Raw genomic sequence first — 22,235 nt, forward strand, 5'->3', positions numbered from 1 at the left:
GTACTTGAGTACACATTTTAGGTATCTTTACTGGAGTATTTTATTTTTACTTTTACTTCTACTACATCTCAGAGGCAAATATTGTACTTTTACTCCACTATAATTATTTGAAACCTAGTTACTTTTTGATCATTACAAAACATGCATTAACACTTAAGCCCTATATACAGTATGTATATGTATATGTTACAGTATGATTGGAGAACCAGTACGATTGAAGAAAGCGCGCTCGTTTTTACCACCCACCCAGCACTAGAGGGAGCCACAAGCCAGGCTTGTGCACAAACATATATGGCCACACACACACACACAGTCACACACACACACACACACACACACACACGCACACACGCGCACGCGCTCATGCTTTTTTTGGTTTATTGAAAGCAGGACTGTTTAGATACTTTTATTGTGTTCTGGCTTTTGTTTTACTTTCTCCCTGACACACACACACACACACACACACACACACACACACACACACACACACACACACACACACACACACACACACAGTGATCCATGAAAAGAACTATTCTGTCCCTATCGGTTTACAAATCAAACGGCGCTGAGTCGACTAGTGGAGCGTCGGCCGGTCAGTGCGGGCCCTCGCGCCTGGAGGCGCGAGGGCGCACTTCCTCGGCCTCAAGCTCCACTAAATCGGCGCGCCTCCGTCATGGACAAGCGTGTGCGTGTGAACGCGTGTTCAGCGTTCCCCTCATAGATATTATGGTTCCCCTAGCGTAGCTTCCTGGTTGCTATGTGGGGGGGAACAACAAAAGACAGGTCCGCTCGGCGCATCAAAGCCCCGCCTCTCCGCGTTCTCCTTCTCCTCCGAGGAGGAGGAGAAGGAGAGAAGGAGAGGACGGGACGGTTTATTACGCGAGGAGGAGGAGGAGGAGGAGGCTCCTCTTCCTCGCGAGCCTCGCGTAATAACCCCCCGCCTCGCAGCGCCGTCCTCCTTCTCCTCCTCTCGAGCCTCGCTAATAAACCCTGTCTCGAAAAGCCCCGCCTCGCCCCGAAGGAGCCCCGTGCCTAAAAACGAGCGCTCTGTCTTCAATCGTACTGGTTCTCCAAACGTACTGTGACATATATATATGTGTTGCAGGTAAATTGGCATTCCAGGTAAATTGGAAAAGAGGCGCTTGTTTTCACCGCCCCTTAGGCAATTCTGTAGAACCAATGAAAGGGCAATGAATGCACACTGAATCCACACGCATGCAAATGTGCGTGTCACGCATGTGTGCGCACGCGTGTGCGTGTGTGCATGCGCACACATGCACACGCACACATGTGTGTCGTCGTGGACACTGGATAGTAACCATAGACTGTATGATAGTAACCCATAAAAAGATCTATTCTCCCCCTATCGGGCTACAACTCGGACTGCGCTGATTCGACTCGGCAGACCTTCGGCCGGTCGGCGCGGGCACTCGCGCGAGGGTGCGCCTCCTCGGCCTCAAGCTCTGCTGAGTCGGCGCGCCTCCGTCATGGACAATAACTATTATCATGTGCGGTCCGCGTCGCATCAAAGCCCCGCATCGCGCCTCCTCCTCGCGCCGCCTCGTATCAAAGCCCCGCTTCGTGCTTCCTCCTCGCGCCGCCTCGTATCAAAGCCCCGCATCGCGCCTCCTCCTCGCGCCGCCTCGTATCAAGGCCCCGCATCGCGCCGCCTCCTCGCGAGCCTCGCGTAAAAAACCCTGTCTCAAAGCCCCACATCGCAGTGCCGCCCCGTGCCTAAAAACAAGCGCTCCACTTCAATCTACCTGGAATGCCAATTTACCTGTGACATTACACACACACGCCCCATGTTAGGTTTGCACATATATATATATATATACACTTCGGCTATTTTAAAATAACCGATCTACAAGCTCCCAACGCGTCTCATTGCCTGGAGGCGCGGCGCCTCCTCGGCCTCAAGCTCTGCTGAGTCGGCGCGCCTCCGTCATGGACAATAACTATTATCACGTGCGGTCCGCGTCGCATCAAAGCCCCGCATCGCGCCTCCTCCTCGCGCCGCCTCGTATCAAAGCCCTGCTTCGCGCTTCCTCCTCGCGCCGCCTCGTATCAAAGCCCCGCATCGCGCCTCCTCCTCGCGCCGCCTCGCGTAAAAAACCCTGTCTCAAAGCCCCGCATCGCAGCGCCGCCCCGTGCCTAAAAACAAGCGCGCCACTTACAATCTACCTGGAATGCCAATTTACCTGTGACATATACACACGCCCCATGTTAGGTTTGCACATGTATATATACACACTTCGGCTATTTTAAAATAACCGATCTACAAGCTCCCAACGCGTCTCATTGCGAAGCAGTGTGAGCTTGTAGATCTGCTATTTTGAACACCTGTGAAATGGGACATTCTGCACAATGAGTGCTTTTACTTTTGGTACAGGAGTACATTTTCATGCCGATACTTTTGTACTTTTACTCAAGTAAATTTTGAATACCAAACTATTACTTGTGACAGACAATTTTTATATTGTGGTATTGATACTTTTACTTAAGTAAAACGTGTGAGTATTTCCACCACTGCTAAGTTGTGGACAGTGTGACTGGAATGGCTGTATACATACCATCAAAAACAATACTGACACTGACCAGCAGGTGTCGCCCTGCACTATTGTGGGTTGAACTCTTCATCAATACGTCTATACAGGGCTGTTAGTCAAGCACAGTAGTTCTCAAACTGGGGGTGGGTCCCCAAATTAGTTTGGGGCGGTCCCCAGTTGATTACCGTAATACTTCGGTTACCGTCAATGTGCAACAAGGTCCAGGCTGTCCAGTTTGTCAACTGGCTCGGGCGTGCCTCCTCGGCCTCAAGCTCTGCTGAGTCGGCACGCCTCCGTCATGGACAATAACTATTATACAACAGGTAGTTCCGACCAAGCAATCTGATTGGTTGAAATAGCTATCTAGCCGTGCTTCAAACCAGCATGATAGCACGGGCCTAATCACATTAATAAATCACTCCGCACTGCAGTCCGCACCTGATTAGACCATATATGGCACAGCTGTGCTGTGACAAACAAGACAGTAGCCTGACCCACCGCCGCCACCGGAGAACAAACCGCTATACAATGGAAAGGCTATGGAAACAGCACGGCGAAAATAGCCGATCTACAAGTTCACAACGCGTCGCAATCGCAACGCGTTGTCAGCTTGTAGATCAGTTATTTTGGCCACGTGACACGGTCGTACGACGGAGCATATAGCCTACTGGAATCAGCTGTGTTGATGAGACGGTGCCTCAGAGCGCTGCTACAGGGACTGCTTAATGAATGTCTCAGTCAAATAAACTCTTCTCTTCACAGGGAAACGGATAATAGCGAAACATTTTTATTATGAATTGCCCCAAATTTGTGAATACATTTGGATGTGTTTTGTTGGTAACTGTTGTATAATCGTAATATTACACTCGAGGGTGTGCTTTACCTACATTATTGGCACTTCAGTGATACTTGCTGACCGCATCACTGGCGTGCCAATAATGACGGTAAAGCACACCCTCTCGTGTAATATTGCTTAATTATCACGTGTGCGTGTGAACGCGTGTTCAGCGTTCCCCTAGCGTAGCTTCCTGGTTGCTATGTGGGGCGGAACAAAAAAAGCCAGGTACGCCTCGCATCAAAGCCCCGCCTCGAGCCTCCTCCTCGTGCGGCCTCGCATCAAAACCTCCTCCCAGTGACGCAGCCAGAACGCTAGTATACATCCACACGGCGTAGTGTCATCAGTGGGTTGTACCTAGGGGGGCGGAGTTGCACTCGGGGGGGAAAACACAGATTTCCCCCAGCTGGTCGGTGGGATGCGGGGTTTTCAAACTCATATGCTGTAAAAGTATACTGATCTAAAAGCAGGCGTCATGGCTTGCCAGATCACAGGCACAGAACCTTGTTGCCACTCGACAAGGAATGCTACATTAGCAAATTAAACAAGAGTCCGACTGGAATGTTGTCCTGACTGGACAAAGGATCCAACACAACACAATGGCCTGAGGTTATCGGATTTAATCGCCTGGTAAGAGACACTATTACATTTTCTATAGATATGATCAATTAAACTCATCATAATATCAAAAAGCAAAAGCCATTCATTCATCAATGATGTTTATAGAACACGTTTTAGTGAATTCCAGGTACAGGAGACATCGCCATTACAGTTTGGAAACGCAGTCAACATGCAGCGATTTACACACAAAACAAGCCAAACCCTAGACTATCCTCGTTTAAAAACCTACAGAAAACACAATTGTTAATCTGGCAATGAACACGGAGCTAAAGCAGTGTGTAAATCCTGCATGATATTAAATGACGCACTTCGCTAAGTTTAATTGATCATATCTTGTAATAGTGTCTCTACCAGGCGATTAAACACTGTGCATATGTAAACATGTTTGGTAACAAAGAGGACAAAGGAGGTAACCAGAAGACTCGCCCCAAAACACCCTCGCCCCCATTTTTTTCACCGACCAGCGGTTCTTGTATTCTTGTATTTGTTTTACAGAGGATAAGGTTTGAAATAAGTTCAGGGTTAGGCATAGTTTTACTGAGGTTCAGTTTAGTAATAAGGTTATGTTTTGGCACAGTTTTACTGAGGTTACGTTTAGGAACACCAGGTGAATCCCGGCGGGTTTGCCCCGGGGCGACTTTGTTTTGGGGCGAGTGTTTTGGTATTCAGACGGCGAAGGAAAGAGGGAAACAGATCTCCGGTCTCAGTGGTGCTTGTGCTGAAACTTGACTCGTGCAATAAGATATAAAGATAATCTGATAAACCACATGAACCCCAGCTTACGTAATCTGGGGGGAACATAAACCAAACATTGCCAATCTAGCTCACAGTTACAACGCGTCGCGTTCCGACGCGCTGTGAGCTCATAGATTGTCAATGTTTGGTCTTTTTAGTCACATATATCTTAATAATAAGTCAACTTTTCCGAGGGCGAGTGGACGATTGTGTTCCAGCTGTCCTTCTGATGGATTTTTCTTAGCTGACAATGTTTCTATCGTCCATAAAATAGCTCTGAAAGTGATCCAAACGATCGTGTATGATGTAACTATGAGGCAGATCGTTCTGTTTTCCCCCGGGACAAAATCGAATGGGCGTTCCCGTCTATCTCCGTCTATCTCCGTGTGTATGTATAGGCTGCGCCTAGGCAGGAGCGGGTGGGCACGCTCCTGCCTACGCGCGGTTTTTGGGCGTTTTTTTTGTTACTTTATTTCGGGGTTAGGGTTATTTAATATTTTTGCCTGATTTTACAGATTTGTTTTAATCAAAAAATTTATTATAAAAAAATTAAAACATATTTTTTTTTGTGCAAAATCGATTGGGTGGGACAGCTTTTTTATGTCGGTGGGCCACGTCCGACCCAGGCCCACCCATGGCTGCGCCCTTGCCTCCTCGCGTAAAAAACCCTGTCTCGAAAAGCCCCGCCTCGCGCGCCTAAAAACGAGCTTACCTTTCCAATTTCCCAACAAATGCCAATTTCGCTTTACAATTTCCCAACAAATGCCAATTTCCCTGTGATATATATATATATATATATATATATATATATACACATACATACATACACACACACACACACACACACACACACACACACACACATATATGTACACACATATATGTGTGTGTGTGTGTGTGCTAATGTCAGATCCTGTTTGTATTGTTTGTTTTTTACCAGGGGTACTCAAATACAAATCTTGAAGGTCCACAATAATTGTTTTTATTAAAGTTGGCCAATCATAACCTGACGCTACCAAATGGAAGAAGCTTGCGACACACATTTTGTTTCACAGCCTACTTCCATCTGAGACTCCTGAAGCAGAATCGATGTACAGACGGCGTTTCATTTTTTCAAGCTACTTGGCAGGTGATTGGATGATCCCGCCCTTAGCAGCCGCCCGCTGATTGGTTCGTACACGCAGCGACCGGGCAGCTGTACTCCCTGAGAGATCCCAGATCAAGGTGTATTGTGAAACTCAATACCGCCCTCATCTGGCTGAGTCAGATGAGGGCGTATGGAAAAACATTCTTCACTTTGACAAATATTACCCTCCAAAAATCCTCTGTTAATAATCAGGAGAGGTATTGTGTTGTGGCACAATAATAAAGAACACTTTTCTTTTTAAACCCAGACCAAAAGGACCCTAAGAAAGGAGCACACATTGTAGTGCTGTTCTCCACTCCAGCTAAAGTTGAATAAAAAAAATGCAATCAAATGATGTACTATTGCACACTGTCAAACACTGACTCCTTAATAAGATACATTGCTCGCTCGCTCTATCTGGGTGAGCGACATTGGTGATCAACGTGTCTCCCTGCCAGGTAAGTATGGAATGGGAAAATGCATAACCTCACAGACCCACCTGCTGAATTGAGAGGGGGGGTGTTCTTCCATTTCATAGCAATAAGTTTATCTTTTGTAAGTCAAGGTCCTCCGATGGTCCAACAAAAATACCAAGCAATGGGACAAGGTTCAAAGGTCAGAGCTGTGATATCTTCACACACATAGAGGAGCAGAATGTTGATGAACTGGAACATGACCAACATGTGTTTAAAAGACTAGCAGGAGCTTGTTTACAATCTGTTACAAGTAGGATGGACTGAAAAAGGTTTCTTATAATACTAAATGTCTTTGGTCACATGAAGGGACTACTGCTTTTTCTAAACTGGTAGAACATGCCCTACAGTGTAAAATCCCCTATAATGTTATTGTGTAACAATAACAGTATTGTGTAGCATTTCTCTTCCTAAGTGCATTTCCCCACAGCTTCATTTGATTATACCTCGACAGATTATACCTCGACAGATACCTCAACTGGAAGCATATACTGTACTACACCTTAATGTGTCATATGGGGAAATAAAGTAAAAGTTCTCTTTTTTTCCCCGTTCCCTTTATGCCGATGCCAATACTATAGTACTTTTACTCAAGTAACATCTTGAATGCAGGCCTTTTAGTTGTAACAGAGTATTTCTACATTGTGATATTGCTGCTTTTGCATGGTGTTGCATGGTGTTGGCTATAGATTCATGGTGGAGATGTATTTAGTTAAAAGGCAGTAAATCACACATTGAACATCAGTGAGTTGTGGTCTAGCGTCAGATCCTCACTCCAGACGGGGCCAGCCAGCAGCCATGGCCGACAGGAGAGAGAAACACAATTTATCAATGGAGTGTAAAAAACGTCTTATTTTTTTGCCTTAAATTCGCCCGTAGGCCAACATCCAAGTGAGATTTATCACAGGATGCTATACAGCCAATCCTAGCGTAGATTTGGTCGGAGCTTTGATAAATTTGACGGCTGAAACCGAGCGTCATTTAAATAACACGCCTTAAATATTCTTGAAACGCCCCGACTTTACGACATGAAGAACCAGAATACGTCCCAAAAAAAGCATGGAGAAGAGTTTCCCCCGCCCGCCTCACTGCCTGTCAAGTCACACGCGCTCACACACGTACGTACACACGCACACACACATGCACTTACCTACACTTTCATGTATTCCGTGGTTCCGCCTCACCAGTCCGACATCTCACTAGTCCGAAGCCCCCATTCGTCCAAAAATCCCGGCTGAAAAAGCGAATTTTCAGAGGGACAACCAGGTGCCCCCAGGGGTCCTCGGTCCACCTCCGTGCCCGGGACGGTGGGTCCCGGGGGGGGGTAGAGCCGGCCGGCGGGACGCCCGGAGCTCCGAGGCGTCAGCCCCGGCGGCGTCTGAGCCCTGTCCCCCCCCTCCGGGCTCCAGGGTGGGAGGGGTGTACGCCTGCCATCGGGTGCCCAGGTGGATAGGCCCTTCGGACGGGCTCGGTGAGCGCGGCGACAGCCCCGGAGGTTGTGTGAAAATCGTTTTCAGGGCCCGCGAGGTGCAGGGCTCCTGGCCTCTGCCCTCATTGAAATGTTCCCTCCATGCAGGAGGGCCAACTGGTGCCATGAGGTATGTAGGAACCATAGACTGTATAAAATGAATGGACAGCGTCACGCCATTGGTTTCTACAGACCGTAAATGAAGCCGATTGTTCAGGAATGTGCAATCCGCCATCTTTAATATATACCATTGGGCACGTCGGAACTCAAACGCTATTGCTTGAGACCAGACGTGTGACCAGGGAACCGGAAAACAATCCCCAAAGAATGCTATTGGTTGGGTAGCTTGTCAATCAAGAGCGGGGGCGGGGAATGAATGCTATTGGTTGTGTAGGTTGTCAATCAAATCATCCCGCCTCTCCTGGAGCATAGCCTACTTTCTCGTCAATTTTAAAATAAATGGGACTAAAGTTCGTCAAGAACCCATCCGCTTACAATGAGAGAATTAGACCCTCCAGAAAAATGCAATTATACGATCGCAGAATTTACCGCATAATCAGCAAAATGGCGCATAATTATGCGGGGGTAACGTTTTTTCAAAAAGGCTGCATCGCATGGCATGGCATAATATGCGCTTCGCATCGCATAATATGCGCTTCACATCGCATAATATGCGCTTCACATCTCATAATATGCGCTTCACATCGCATATTTCCGCATATTTCGCAACTTTTCACATAATTCGCATTTTTCGCATATCGCATACTTCGCATATTGCCGAATATTTCACAACTTTCCACATATTTCCCTAACTTCCCGCAATTTCACTGCATAAAATTGCAAACCCCCCCGCATATTTAATCGCGAAATCAAGGATTTTAGCCCGCATAATCAAGAGTTACAGTATAGCCCGTATAATCAAGAGTTTTAGCCCGCATAATCAAGGATTTTTGCGGCGTCGCTGGTAACTGCCGACAACAGCCGCGGCAGTGTTTCCTCTGGCGCGGCAGTGTCTCCTAATCCGCGGGACCGCCGCACGGGCCGGCTCCGCTGCGGCTCCGACCGGCATTAGAGCGGCACATGTCAGGCATATTTCCTACAAGCTCACACGTTGTGAGCTTGTAGATTGGCTTTTTTCAAATAGCCTATAAAATATGGCTGAAGTGGTTAATGTATGGTTAATAATTTATATCTAAGGCACTTGCCTTGCCCAGACCGGCAGATGCCGGGAACCAACGGCCGCTTGCCAACAACGGCGGCAACTTCGGTGCGCACCGGTAAGACTGGCAGCTGCAGCGGAACCATCTGCCGCTTGCCGACATAATGGCGGCAGCTCCGGTGCGCTCCGGCAGCTGCCGGCTACAATTGGCGTTTTAGGCACGCTGTATGTTTCTTCTGCTGTAAAAATTAACATGATAAGAGCATAAGTTAAAATGTTCTGATCATGTTGGCCTATAATAAACAAATTAACTATTAAATTAATAAATTGGACTCTGCAGTGACAATGTTGTGGTTTCTTATTGCAATGAAGCCTGCATCTTGAGTTCAATTCCAGCTTTCTATTATTATTATTATTGGGACACCACTTTTATTGTTGTTATTATGGTTAATATTGGTATGACAATTTCATCAAAAAATAAATAAAATAAAGACTAGATTAAAATGTTAGAGGACTAGTGGACAAGAGATCCAGTAGAACTAAGACAAGTCATTTAATGCTTCCGAAAATAGCCGATCTACAAGCTCACAAGTCACAACGCGTCGGCTATTTTCGGTATCAATAGAAGTATCAATCAGCCATTTCGCCATTAATCAAGGCCTGCCAAACTTTAGTCGACTAAATCAATGTAGATTTAGTGGGATCTAGAGAGCACTTTCCTGTAAAGCCTTGTACAGCATGAGGAGAATGTGGAAATCTGAGATGGGAGATGATGACCTCAATAAATCGGCTGTTTGTGGCTCCAGTAGAATCAGTACTGAAAATGGCTTTATTAAAACAATTAACTACCGTTATTTCAACCCGATCTCACACGACCTAGTAAACATTGCACAGAGTGTCATTCCGTTGCACAGAGTGTCATTCCATGCATAGACAACTGGAAAACCCAAAAATCTGTGCATAGCCGCCTCGCATCTCCCCCATTGTGACTAAACCATTTCGGAGGCTCGCAGTCTCAAGGGAACTGGAGCCACGTGAGGGACCACTGAGTGAGCTAAAGTGAACGAGTTGCCGTCCCGAACGTTGCGACGTTCCCTTGAGCCTACTCAGCGCTGTTTGAGTTATGTACCGATAGGCACAGAATCGTACATGTTGTTGTGGGGACTGTTCTGCTTCCGGGTTACAACCGGTTACACCCACCGTGGGACTCGCCATACATATGCACAGATTTTCGGGGTTTCTAGGCGACTATGCACGGAATAACGTGCACTGGGTCCGTGCAATATTATAGTAAATTGTGTGAGATCAGGCTGGTTATTTATATCAGGTGAAACCTGCAGGGAGGGTTTAATCCATCACAGTGAGATGTTTGAGCCCAGCAGCAACGACGACGCAACGCACAGAAAAGTCTCCATTTCTGGCCAGACGAGGGAGGAGCCAGGCCTGGAGCCAAACCACAGTGCCTAGAGCCTCCTAGTGTCGCCAACAGCTGCAACATCTCAACTTTCCTGGCCTGGCATTGGTCGGACCGATGGCGTGGATCCATGCATGTTGCAGGTTGTAAATGCAGCATGCATGGATCTGCGTCGTCGGTCTAAGGCTAACCCTTAACCCCCTAATTAGCACTGTCTCTTAACTACCCTCAAGAGACAGTAGGGGGCAGTAGCATGCCCCTGGGACACAGGCAGGGGTCTGATCAGCCTCGGTCGGGTCGTCTGGAGGAGGGTCTGTTGCAAGACCCCAAACACCCAGTGACTCCAGGTAACAACACTGAGGATGTGTCCAAGTGCATCAGTCCATGTTTTATTGACTATCAATAATTACAAGATTTTTGATAGTTTTCATTTTTACTATTGTAGACTTTAGGGAATAAATATGTGCTCATTCACATAATATGAACTGAGATTAGTGAAATTAAATGCTGGCCTCAGAAGGCATTCTAATGAATATAAATCACATCTCCGAGACCATAGGGGAATATATGATCGTTCTAAAAAGGTTAAATACCTGGATGAAGGCCTACTGATCATTCTTGTTTTTGATGTTATTTATTTTTTAATTACATTTCTTATTTTGTCCTCAAGAGGGCTCCGTTGTCCACTTTAGTTCAGATGTATAGAATCAACTAGGGGATGGGGGGCTGCCCAACACCCTTGGCCCTTATCAAGAAGAACATTTGACAAATAATTTCACTATCATAATTATTATTTATAATGATATTATAAACTAGAAAATGTGCTCCTCGGAGCACAAGTCTCCGCCAGACCTGTGCTATTTTAATCAAATGAAATCACTTACCCTATCTTTAACCATAGTTTTCTGGGAATGTTCTTCTTTTCCTTTCGATGTTCTTTACAGACTCTTGTACTTTTTCTTCCAGAGATTGTAGCAATCTTTGCTGTGTCATGTTGTCAGCATTTGTGGCTCGTCTTCGTTTTTTGTCATTTAGGGATTCTTTGTCTCTGTTTAGTGTTCTTTGTCTCTGTTTCTTAGCTTTGGCCTTCTGCGCCTTTGCTTCTTCATCAGGTTTCAGACGATGATTTGCTGCTTCTTCAGTTTGCGTAATGGGAGTTAGTTGCATTGTGTGATCTCAGCTGTGATCTCTGTTTGTACTGGATAGTACTGTTCCTGTCTAAGCTATTTATATATTTATATTACATATTGTGATGTCACGTGAAACTTGACCAATGTTAGGTGTTCTTAGAGGGACACACACACGCACGGACAGGTGATTTGTACTGGAAGGTACTGTTCCAATCAAGACTGATTGATCCTGTCTTACCTCACTTCAAAAAGTAATGGCTTTTTGAAGTGACACACCTATTTATAGGATTTTATTTCGTCATGCGTCTCGCTAGCCAATCAAAAGCATTGGTGACAACATATTGTCACGTGTCACGTGAAGCTTGACCAATGTTAGCTTGGCTAGGGGGGGGGACACACACAGCGGGACAGAACGAAAACATACTCTCCACCTCTGGCGGAGACAATAAAATGAGCTGGCTGCCATCAGTCACTTTTAGTTTCACTTTTCACCTACAGTACGCAGTGATGATGTCATAATGCCCCTCCCACCTCGTTAATCTTGCAGCTGCATCCAAACATCTTGAGATCTTGAGATGAATAAATTGTTGCTTTTACACTTCAGGTTTTGTTCATTTTTTACTTTTGTGTGTGTGTGTGTGTGTGTGTGTGTGTGTGTGTGTGTGTGTGTGTGTGTGTGTGTGTGTGTGTGTGTGTGTGTGTGTGTGTGTGTGTGCGTGTGCGCACGAGCGAGCGTTGTATAAAACAGTGTACGGCAACCTAAACAAAAAGGGCGAGGCCTAACAAACTCAGGCCAGGTGGCAACCCAAACAGAACCTTCCTCTGGAGAGGAAACAGAGAGAACGAGAGGTTTACAATTTAAGCATTTAGCAGACGCTCTTAATCCAGAGTGATTTACAGCAAACAAGGTAAACACGAGGTGATACATCAAATGCATAGAAATAGTAATCTAGGATCATAGGTATAAAGTAAACCAAGGAAATATCATGCAGTCTAAACAGTATTATATATATATTTTTTAATAATCTGTACATTGAAACTATACAAACTATAGGATGTCAGGTCAACAAATGAACCAGGCATCTGTCTACATAACATGCTATCTAAATGACATTTTAACCTTTGCATAAGCCTGCAAGGTCGTCAAGGATGCATGACTTTATCTTTTATCCGTTTCTCCACTTGTTCTTTATGCTTTTTACTAAACTAACCATCTGATGTCTTAGAACAGTTGTTCTGATCCATTTAGTAGCTACTGTACAAAGTTACAGGCGCACTAGATCACTGGTTCTCAACCTGTAGGCTGGGGCCCTCTGGTGGGCTGCGAGGGTATTGCAAGTGGGCCTTGCAATACCTGCTGATACAGACAGAATGTCCTGACAGACAGACAGACAGACAGACAGACAGACAGACAGACACACAGACACACAGACAGACAGTATAGGTCAGAATCAGCTTTCAAATCAGCCAGTTATAGCGCCACCATGAGACAGATTTAGCAATACAAATGTTTTAATGTTATGACCCCTAGGGGTCATATTTCCCCGTGTGTGTCTTTCTCTCCTCATTGGTGTGTGTGTGAGCTTGAGTAGTGATGAGTTAAGCAATATTAAAGGAGAATTTTGGACTACAGTTTTCTTACCTTTTCTATGACGTTATGATATCTTAGGATGAATGGTACAGTAGAAAAATTTCATAACTCCACCCCTGAGCCGCCACAGCTTAAAAGGTGCGCGGATAGGCCTTAGGTTAGATCACATATTTTAATAGCTTTTTTTATATATTTTTTTGGTGAGATCTGACGTTCATAGTGACAGAACACTATGCAACCCAAAAAAAAAAAAGTCTCGCTAGGCGAGATTGAAATCTCGAGATTTCAATCTCGTCTAGCGAGGCTTCTGTTTTTTTTTTTTTTTTTTTTTTTTTGGGGACAGTGTTCTGTCACTATGAACGTCAGATCTCACCAAAAAAATATATAAAAAAAGCTATTAAAATATGTGATCTAACCTAAGGCCTATCCGTCCAAAATTCTCCTTTAAGCTCTAAATGCGTCGTACCGCGGCCCGTTGTAGATTGGCTATTTTCAGAAAAATGTGATGGATCTTGAATTTGAAACACACCAAATGTCTTTTTGTTGAAATGAAATATTGATTGAACCTTTGAGCCACAAGATGAAGCACCAGGTCAGCAGCTGAGATTATAAACGTAGATTTAAGTTAGATCAATATTATATCAACATGTTTAAACAATGTCAGCACTGATCATGTGTCCAACACAATCCTACTCTTTGAACCCCTGCCCCCACGCACACACAAACACACACACACACACACACACACACACACACACACACACACACACACACACTCACACACACTCACACACACACACACACACACACACACACACACACACACACACACACACACACACACACACACACACACACACACACACACACACACACACACACACACACACACACACAACTCACTGATTCCCCTGCAATTAATTGAAAACTTTAGTTACTAGTTACTTTTTTATGATTGTATTTTATTATTTAGATTATTATTACAAAACACACATTAACCACTTCCGCCCTGTTATATATACGTACTTTGGCTATTTGAAAACTGCAACGCTGAGCTTCTAGATCTGCAATTTTCTAAGCATTTTGAAATCTTGTGAAATGGGACATTCTGTATAATGAGTACTTTCACCTTTGGTACTTTAACAACAGTACTTTTGTACTTTCTACTTCAAGTACATTTTGAATACAGAACTTTTACTTGTGAGTATTTCTACATTGTTGTGTTGATACTTTTAGAGAGAAGATTGGTGTCGGTAAAAATGAAATAATACAAATTATTCAATCTAAATTCTTCACAATTACACAGCTTGTAGATCAGCTGTTTTCCAATGAACCAAATATAAAATAGGTTTAAATGTGTTTGAATTGTTCCTAGCTTTATTGAGGACTCCCGTGGAACCCCCTCACGGACCCCTGGTGGTCCCCAGACCCCACTTTGAGAACCACTGTTCTTAGGAACACAGCTAACTCCATCTCCCCTATAAGCATGCATTCTGTGCGTTCCGTGGTTGGCTCCAAACATGCTTCTCCACGCCTCCATCCAATGAGAAATGTGGGGTCCATGTGATGAAACCTAGATATTGTCACGGTCCGCTCCTCGGGCCTTGTACTTTGACTGTGTTTCTCAGTCCTTGGACCTTTTCTGCCCTTATAAGGTCATGGACTTATTAGGACTATTTTCTGTTGTATTGTTCCATTTGTTCCCTGTTCTCTGTGTACCTTTTATTTTGTAGTATTGTTTCCTGTTGTGCTTAGTTACTGTTACCTGTCTTGTCTCACCTCCCTGTAATTATTGTAACCCTAGTCACCTGTGTTGTGTTTGCCTGTTAGCCTATCCCAGTGTTGATTGTCCAGTTGTGTTCACCTGTGTCTAGTTAGTCCTTGTGTATTTATACCTCCCTGTTCCCAGTGTTTGGTTGCAAGTTTATTGTTGAACTGTTATGTGTGATGCCGTCTTGAGTTCAGCTCTTATACTTTGTATCCCTATCTTTTGTTATTAAACCCTTTGATCTAACCTATTCTGCCTCGGCCTCCTCCTGCACTTGGGTCCTACAATCTGCCCTGACTCAAACCGTGCAGATATAGGTGAGTCAATATATGGTTTAACCCCCAAAAAAGGGGTAGTATTGGGCACGCTAAATAACGTCGTCATTTTCAAGATGGTGTCCAAGATGGCTGCCGGGAGCTTAAAATGGCTATATATCAAATGGAAAAAAACATCATTTTTTCAATTGATTCTGGTACCTCTATTTATGCATAAGTATATGGCAAAAGAAATGGGAAATATACCACCCTGAAAGGCGTCATTTCTAAGATGGCATCCAAGATTAAATGGCATCCATCCTTATGCATGCTTAAGAACATGCAACAAATCTAGGTAAATATACCTGCAGGAAAGGCGTCATTTTCAAGATGGCTGCCTGCAGCTTAAATTGGTTATATTGTTAAATTGGTTACTAGGTGGTTTTGGTGCTGCACACTATAAATGCCACATTTATTGTGGTCTTTATTCATGTCACATTCCTGAAGTTGACAGGGTCCACAGACAGTAGTACAAGGTAGTCCATATTTTCTGCAAGAGCAGCGGAGTGTCTGGCAGGCAGTGGAACAGTTACATTGAATGACCTTCAAGAGACTGTCCGGAGCAACATTCATTTTTGATATGAGTGGGTGTTGTGATTATTATACAATGTATGCGTGCTGCTCTTTTCTCTAGCTAACTCCTCGTATGCAGTTTCACATCACTGACATAATGAAAAAGTAATTGGCTTTCTTTATGTTAGGGGTGCAACCTGTCCTGGATGGAAGTGCCAAGGTGTAGTGCTTCTTAACCTTATTTCCTGTCCCCTCGTCACCCTAACGTTTCTTCGTAAAACGCTAGCCTAGAACTGTTTAAATGTTTGCAGAAATGACAGTTATCTACAGAATACATCTACCAGCCTTCCTGTAAATCGGGGAGGCTATAGCGCCCCGTGCGGGAGGCCATTTGTACCCGTGGTGAAAACCTGACGACGTTGCTCAATTTGGGTCTCTGGAAAGCCACAGCACATCCTCCCATCAGCACATCTGTCTGACAATCCAGGATGTGGCAAAGGGGCCCTGCCGATGTCTTCGCTTATCTCATCTTATGAACTTTTGCACTTCACTCACTTTCACATATAGGCATCATTTATTTGTGTAAATAGCTACACACTTACGAGACCGCCTCGGTGGGCTGTCCAACACAAATTCTGTCAATGTATATATGTGACTGCTTGTCTTTCAATAAATGAGAACATGTTGACTTAGACGCTTGTTTGAGACTCAGTGTGTTCCCGATCGATCACTCCTCTTCTATGCTGCTAAAACTGAGACATCACCTTGTGGTTTCCTATGAACTTCTCTCATCCACATCATCTGACCAGACTTTGAACGACTTAGAGAATAAAATTATTACAGTGGGACAAATCTATTGTCCTGCAGGTTACACCCCCAGTTCAGAGCATTCATACCATCTTCTGTTCCCATCCAGACCATGATTCGGTAGTATGCTCTACGACAGTGACATTTGGTAGCAGATTCAGTTGGTGGCAGACGTTCAGGCGTTACAGCTGATGAAGCTGAGAGAACCTTCTTGCTGAAAGTGTTAAATCGCATTGTTGCCAGTGAATCTGTGCACTTTCCACCAAAGAGGACAGCCATTACTTGGCACCCTATGATTGCATCACTTCCATGATCACAGATCACATGCGCTAGTTGTGGTTTATCAGCCTTGCAGAAGACATTTCTAGCTTCAAAGAGAGCAGGAGGGAAAGGACTGAGCTCGTAACGCATAACCTCTCCAATGACAAAAAAATGTGTAAACCTTTGAATATATATATATATATATATATATATATATATATATATATATATATATATATATATATATATATATATATATTCAATGTGCAAACCTTTGAATATATATATATATATTAAAGCGAACATTTGTAACTCAAATCTTTGCTTCTGGGGGATTCTACAAATGTCTTCTAAACTTCTGGTTCTCAAACTTTTTCATGTGAAGGACCCCCAAAATGATATGTATTTGGCCGCGTACCCCCATCTCAACATATGTCGTTCCAGGGACCCCCCATGAAGCAAATATTTGAGTAAAAAATGTTCCCATTAAAAATATATATTTACTCAAAGATTTGCACACATTTTCAAAAATCTACAAGCTCATAGCGCGGTACTCGGCGCCCCGCTAATGAGCTTGTACGTATATCTGCTATTTTTGAATAGCCAAAGTATAAAATAATGGTTAAAGTGGTTACACAGATATAAAAAATAAATGAAAAGTAATCTCAATCAATAAAAATATCAGTCACCAGAACCAAGGTCGGGTGTTTTGAATGAATCTAACATGATCAAAATGGAGTTTGAAGTTACAATGGATAACTTCAGTGGGAAGTGAGAGTGTCTGATAAAATGAATGTCTAATATCTAAATATTGAATCAAACAACTTAAAAACTGTCTGGGGTTCAAACACAAACGTCTGAGTTTGTTTGTTTGTTTGTTTATTAAGGATCCCCATTAGTCTACACCTTAGTGGAGACTATTCTTCCTGGGGTCCAAGCAAAATCATCACAATACAAATCATAAAATGCAGTACAACATAATCAATGTTAGTGAACAAAAACACAAACTTGGAGAACATCATTTATATTAACAATACAAAATTAAATTAAATTAAAAACAAAACAGGTTTGTCTGTCAGTTGACGTTAAAATGAGCCCAGAAGTGTTTTAAAGTGAAATATATCTTTAAAAGAGCACTTTGTCAGCCATAGTAATAGATATTATTAAGGAGCACAATGTGAATACTGAGAATACTGAGAGCCAATGAATGAATGATGTAATGGTTTAAATATAATATATATATAAAGTATAATAATGAAGTAATGGTTTAAATATAATATATATAATGTATAATAATGATATAATGGTTTAAATATAATATATATAAAGTATAATAATGATGTAATGGTTTAAATATAATATAAAGTATCATAATGAAGTAATGGTTTAAATATAATATATATAATGTATAATAATGATGTAATGGTTTAAATATAATATTTATAATGGATAAAAATTATGTAATGGTTTAAATATAATACATATAATGTATAATAATGGTGTAATAGTGTTGACCTCTGACCCACAGGACAAAGCAGAGACATGTCACCAGCTCATGAATAGGAATATAGATTTATTTAATTAGATCAATATTATATCAACATGTTTACACACTATCAGCACTGATGTGTCCAACACAGTGCTACCCTTTGCACCCACACGCACGCACGCACACACATACACACAGTGGTGGAAAGTAACTAAGTACATGTACTCAAGTACTGTACTTAAGTACAATTTTGAGGTATTTGTACTTTACTCAAGTATTTCTAATTTCCAATATTTGTACTTCTACTCCAATACATCTCAGAGGCAAATATTGTACTTTTACTCCACTACAACTATTTGAAAACTTTAGTTTCTAGTTACTTTGTAGATTTTGATTATTACTACAAAACATACAACCACTTCAGTCCTATATTGGCCATTTGAAAATAGTAGATATATAAGCTCACAATGCGACGCATTGTGAGCTTGTAGATCTGCTACTTTCAAAATATTTTTTTGTATAATGAGTACTTTTACTTTTGGTACTTTAAGTACATTTTGATGCAAATACTTTAATACTTTTACTCAAGTATATTTAGAATTCTGGACATATACTTGTAACAGAGTATTTCTACATTGCAGTATTGATACTTTTACTAAAACATTTGAGTACTTTTACCAGGCACGCACGCACGCACGCACGTACGCACGCACAAATACACACACACACACACACACACACACACACACACACACACCAAAAGAGAGGATTTGTGTTGACAAAATCAACATTTTCAATTTAAATTATGTGCTTTTCATGTCAAGGACCCCAAATTAATATGCATGTGTCCGTGGACCCCATCTGAAGATATGTTGTACCATACAAGATGTGTTAAAATGTTTCACATATTCCACTTTTTTCAAGATTTCCATTGAAAATTGCAAAACTTGTAGATCTGCTCTTTTTGAATATCTGAAGTATAAAACAGAGTTAAAGTGATTCAACTGATTGTGATGCTGTATTAACTCATTTTACTGGAGGACCCCCTTGAAGCCCCTCAGGGACCCCTAGGGGTCCAGGGACCACCCTTCGGGGCTACGTCTGGCAACCCTGACGTAGCCCCGACGGTAAGCGTGTTACGTCACTTCCTGTACTGTCTGAGCTAGCGAGACGTATATCGTTGAGCTGCGTAAGACGCTAACGTTGATATTATTGCATTATTGTAATTTGAACACACACTAGCACTGCTAACTACTACCCTATCTCTCTACTGTCTGGCGACTTTATCGCTGCTTGGGCTGATTGTCTAGCTAAGGGACTAACTTTGCCATTGGTTTGTTGGCTTTGCAATTAGCCTAGCTTTAGCTTAGCGGCTACCTTGGGCTGCTGGGCGATGGCTTCTCACTACTTCCCCCCGGGTTCCCGTCTCGCTCTCATCCTCTCTCCTGTGCTGTGTGTCACATGTATTGTTACAACCCCGACGACTTTATTGTGTCGGATGTATGTAACAAGTGCAGTGTGTTTACAGCGCTGGAGGCGAGGCTCTGTCAGCTGGAGGAAACCATAGCTAGTGGTGCTCACTTTAGCCTAGCCTCTGTTCCCGTGCAACAGGGAACAGGGGGACATTACTGACCGTGACTGATCACAGTCCCCACACGCACCCTACGACCCAAGACGACTGGGTGACTGCTCCTGGTCGTAAGCGTAGTAATAAACAAGCACACGGGACACCAACCCGTGTGACCCCCAGGGGTCCCCCCAAAAAAAGAGGAACAGATTAACCACTTTAACCTTTTTTAAACTCTGGATATTGGAAAATATCAGATCTACAAGCTTGTGAGCTATTTTCACTATCGTTGAAATGACTTAGGGCTTCAATGATTAATTCAAGTTTGGGAGAAACACACCAAATGTCTCTTTTTGTTGAAATGAGATATTGAGTGAACCTTTGAGCCACAAACGAAGCACCAGGTCAGCAGCTGAGATTATAAACCTAGATTTAAGTTAGATCAATATTATATCAACATGTTTAAACGATGTCAGCACTGATCATGTGTCCAACACAATCCTACTCTTTGAACCCACACGCACGCACACATGCACGCACGCACACACGCACAGTATGGTATTAATCATTTGACCTAGTGTATATACACATCTGTGAGTCCATGAACCCGCTGGAATAGGACTGCGTTCCCCTAAGAGCTAAAAGCTGGTTTTAATAGCAGAGTATCTGCTAAAATACACATTCAGACAGACAGACAGACAATATTGCTTACACAGTACTATACATGTCCACTCACTCATGTACATATATTTATAGTGTATATACACACAGTCACACACTAGATAGACACAGACCCCCGCTTACACACATGAAAAGCTATTCAATACATGCCTATTTATAGTCTGACTGTGAACCAATTGTTACATTAAGATAAAGGCTAGTCAATTATGGGGTTCTATTTATGCCAATGAATCACACTTTTACCCTGCAATTAATTGAAAACTTAGTTACTAGTTACTTTTAAATGTTTTAATTGTATTAATTACAAAACACACTGTGTGTGTGTGTGTGTGTGTGTGTGTGTGTGTGTGTGTGTGTGTGTGTGTGTGTGTGTGTGTGTGTGTGTGTGTGTGTGTGTGTGTGTGTGTGTGTGTGTGTGTGTGTGTGTGTGTGTGTGTGTGTGTGTGTGTGTGTGTGTGTGTGTGTGTGTGTGTGTGTGTTCAAAGAGTACCTTGTGTGTGTTCAAAGAGTACCTTGTGTTGGACACATGATCAGTGCTGACATTGTTTAAACATGTTGATATAATATTGATCTAACTTAAATCTAGGTTTATAATCTCAGCTGCTGACCTGGTGCTTCACCTTGTGGCCAAATATCATATTGGGGGTCCTTACTCCTTAACATGAAAAAGTTTGAGAACCACTGATTATAGGGGCATACGTTTTTTTTTACTAGGGATTTGCTAGGGATTTAGAAGACATTTGTAGAATCCCCAGAATCAAAGATTTGAGTTACAAATGTTCGCTTTAAAAACATAAATATTCGAGGGTTTGCAAAAATGAGCCAAATAAATCTAAAAATGACACTGATTCTTTCCCGGTCTAAATCAGTTAAACACGACCTTAGAACACATTAGAAGTACTCCTCTGAAGTTTTTTCCTTTTTTAATTTAATTTAATTTTCAAAAACAAATTCAAGATCCATCAAAATGTTTCAAAAATAGCCAAACTATAGCCCACACACACACACACACACACACGCACACACACACACGCACGCACGCATGCACTTTTACCCTGCAATTCATTGAAAACTTTAGTTACTGCGTGCGTGCGTGTGTGTGTGTGCGTGTGTGGGTGTGTGTATGTGTGTGTGATTGGCTAAAGTTTGGCTATTTTTGATGGATCTTGAATTTGTTTTTGAAAAATGTGGAGTAATTTTGAATTTTGTTAAATATTATTGAACACCAATCTTCTTTGGCAGTAAAAAAGAAAAAACCTTCAGATGAGTCTTATGATAAAGTGTATTAATATCATGCATAGTTATCAGACTTTCCATGTGTCTGTTAACATTCAATTTTTTGAAGATACATTTCACTTTAAAACACGTTTTTCCATGACAGATTAATTGAAAACACGCTTACTTGGTTCTGGGGACTGATCAGTGGCTTAGACACACCTTTTTCCGCATGGGTTTTCAGATCAAAAGGCCCCCCCGGCCACAACTTGTGATCAATGGATCCAATCATTTGTTTTATTGGCTTTGTTGAGAATGGTCAGTGCTATCAGGCACACGTCTCTACCTGTGTCTCCTCCCATCTGCATGGTCTGGATATAAGCAGGACATAGCACACATATTCTTGTATAGCTAGCTGCTCCCAGCTGACACTGTGTGACTGACTGCAACTGTAAGACATTCAACAACTACATTTAAATTGCATTCCATTCAAATACATTGGCATTTCTACAGACG

At 42.8% G+C, this 22,235-nt stretch overlaps 1 protein-coding gene across 2 annotated transcripts in view; it reads left to right on the forward strand.

Moving 5' to 3' along the window:
- The window catches only part of pgghg (protein-glucosylgalactosylhydroxylysine glucosidase), a 220,310-nt gene that overhangs the window by 87,735 nt on the left and 110,340 nt on the right, over positions 1 to 22,235 (forward strand). The window lies entirely within an intron of this gene.

Source organism: Gymnoscopelus braueri, assembly GCF_963280865.1.
Source record: "Gymnoscopelus braueri genome assembly, chromosome: 9".
Lineage (NCBI taxonomy): Eukaryota > Metazoa > Chordata > Actinopteri > Myctophiformes > Myctophidae > Gymnoscopelus > Gymnoscopelus braueri.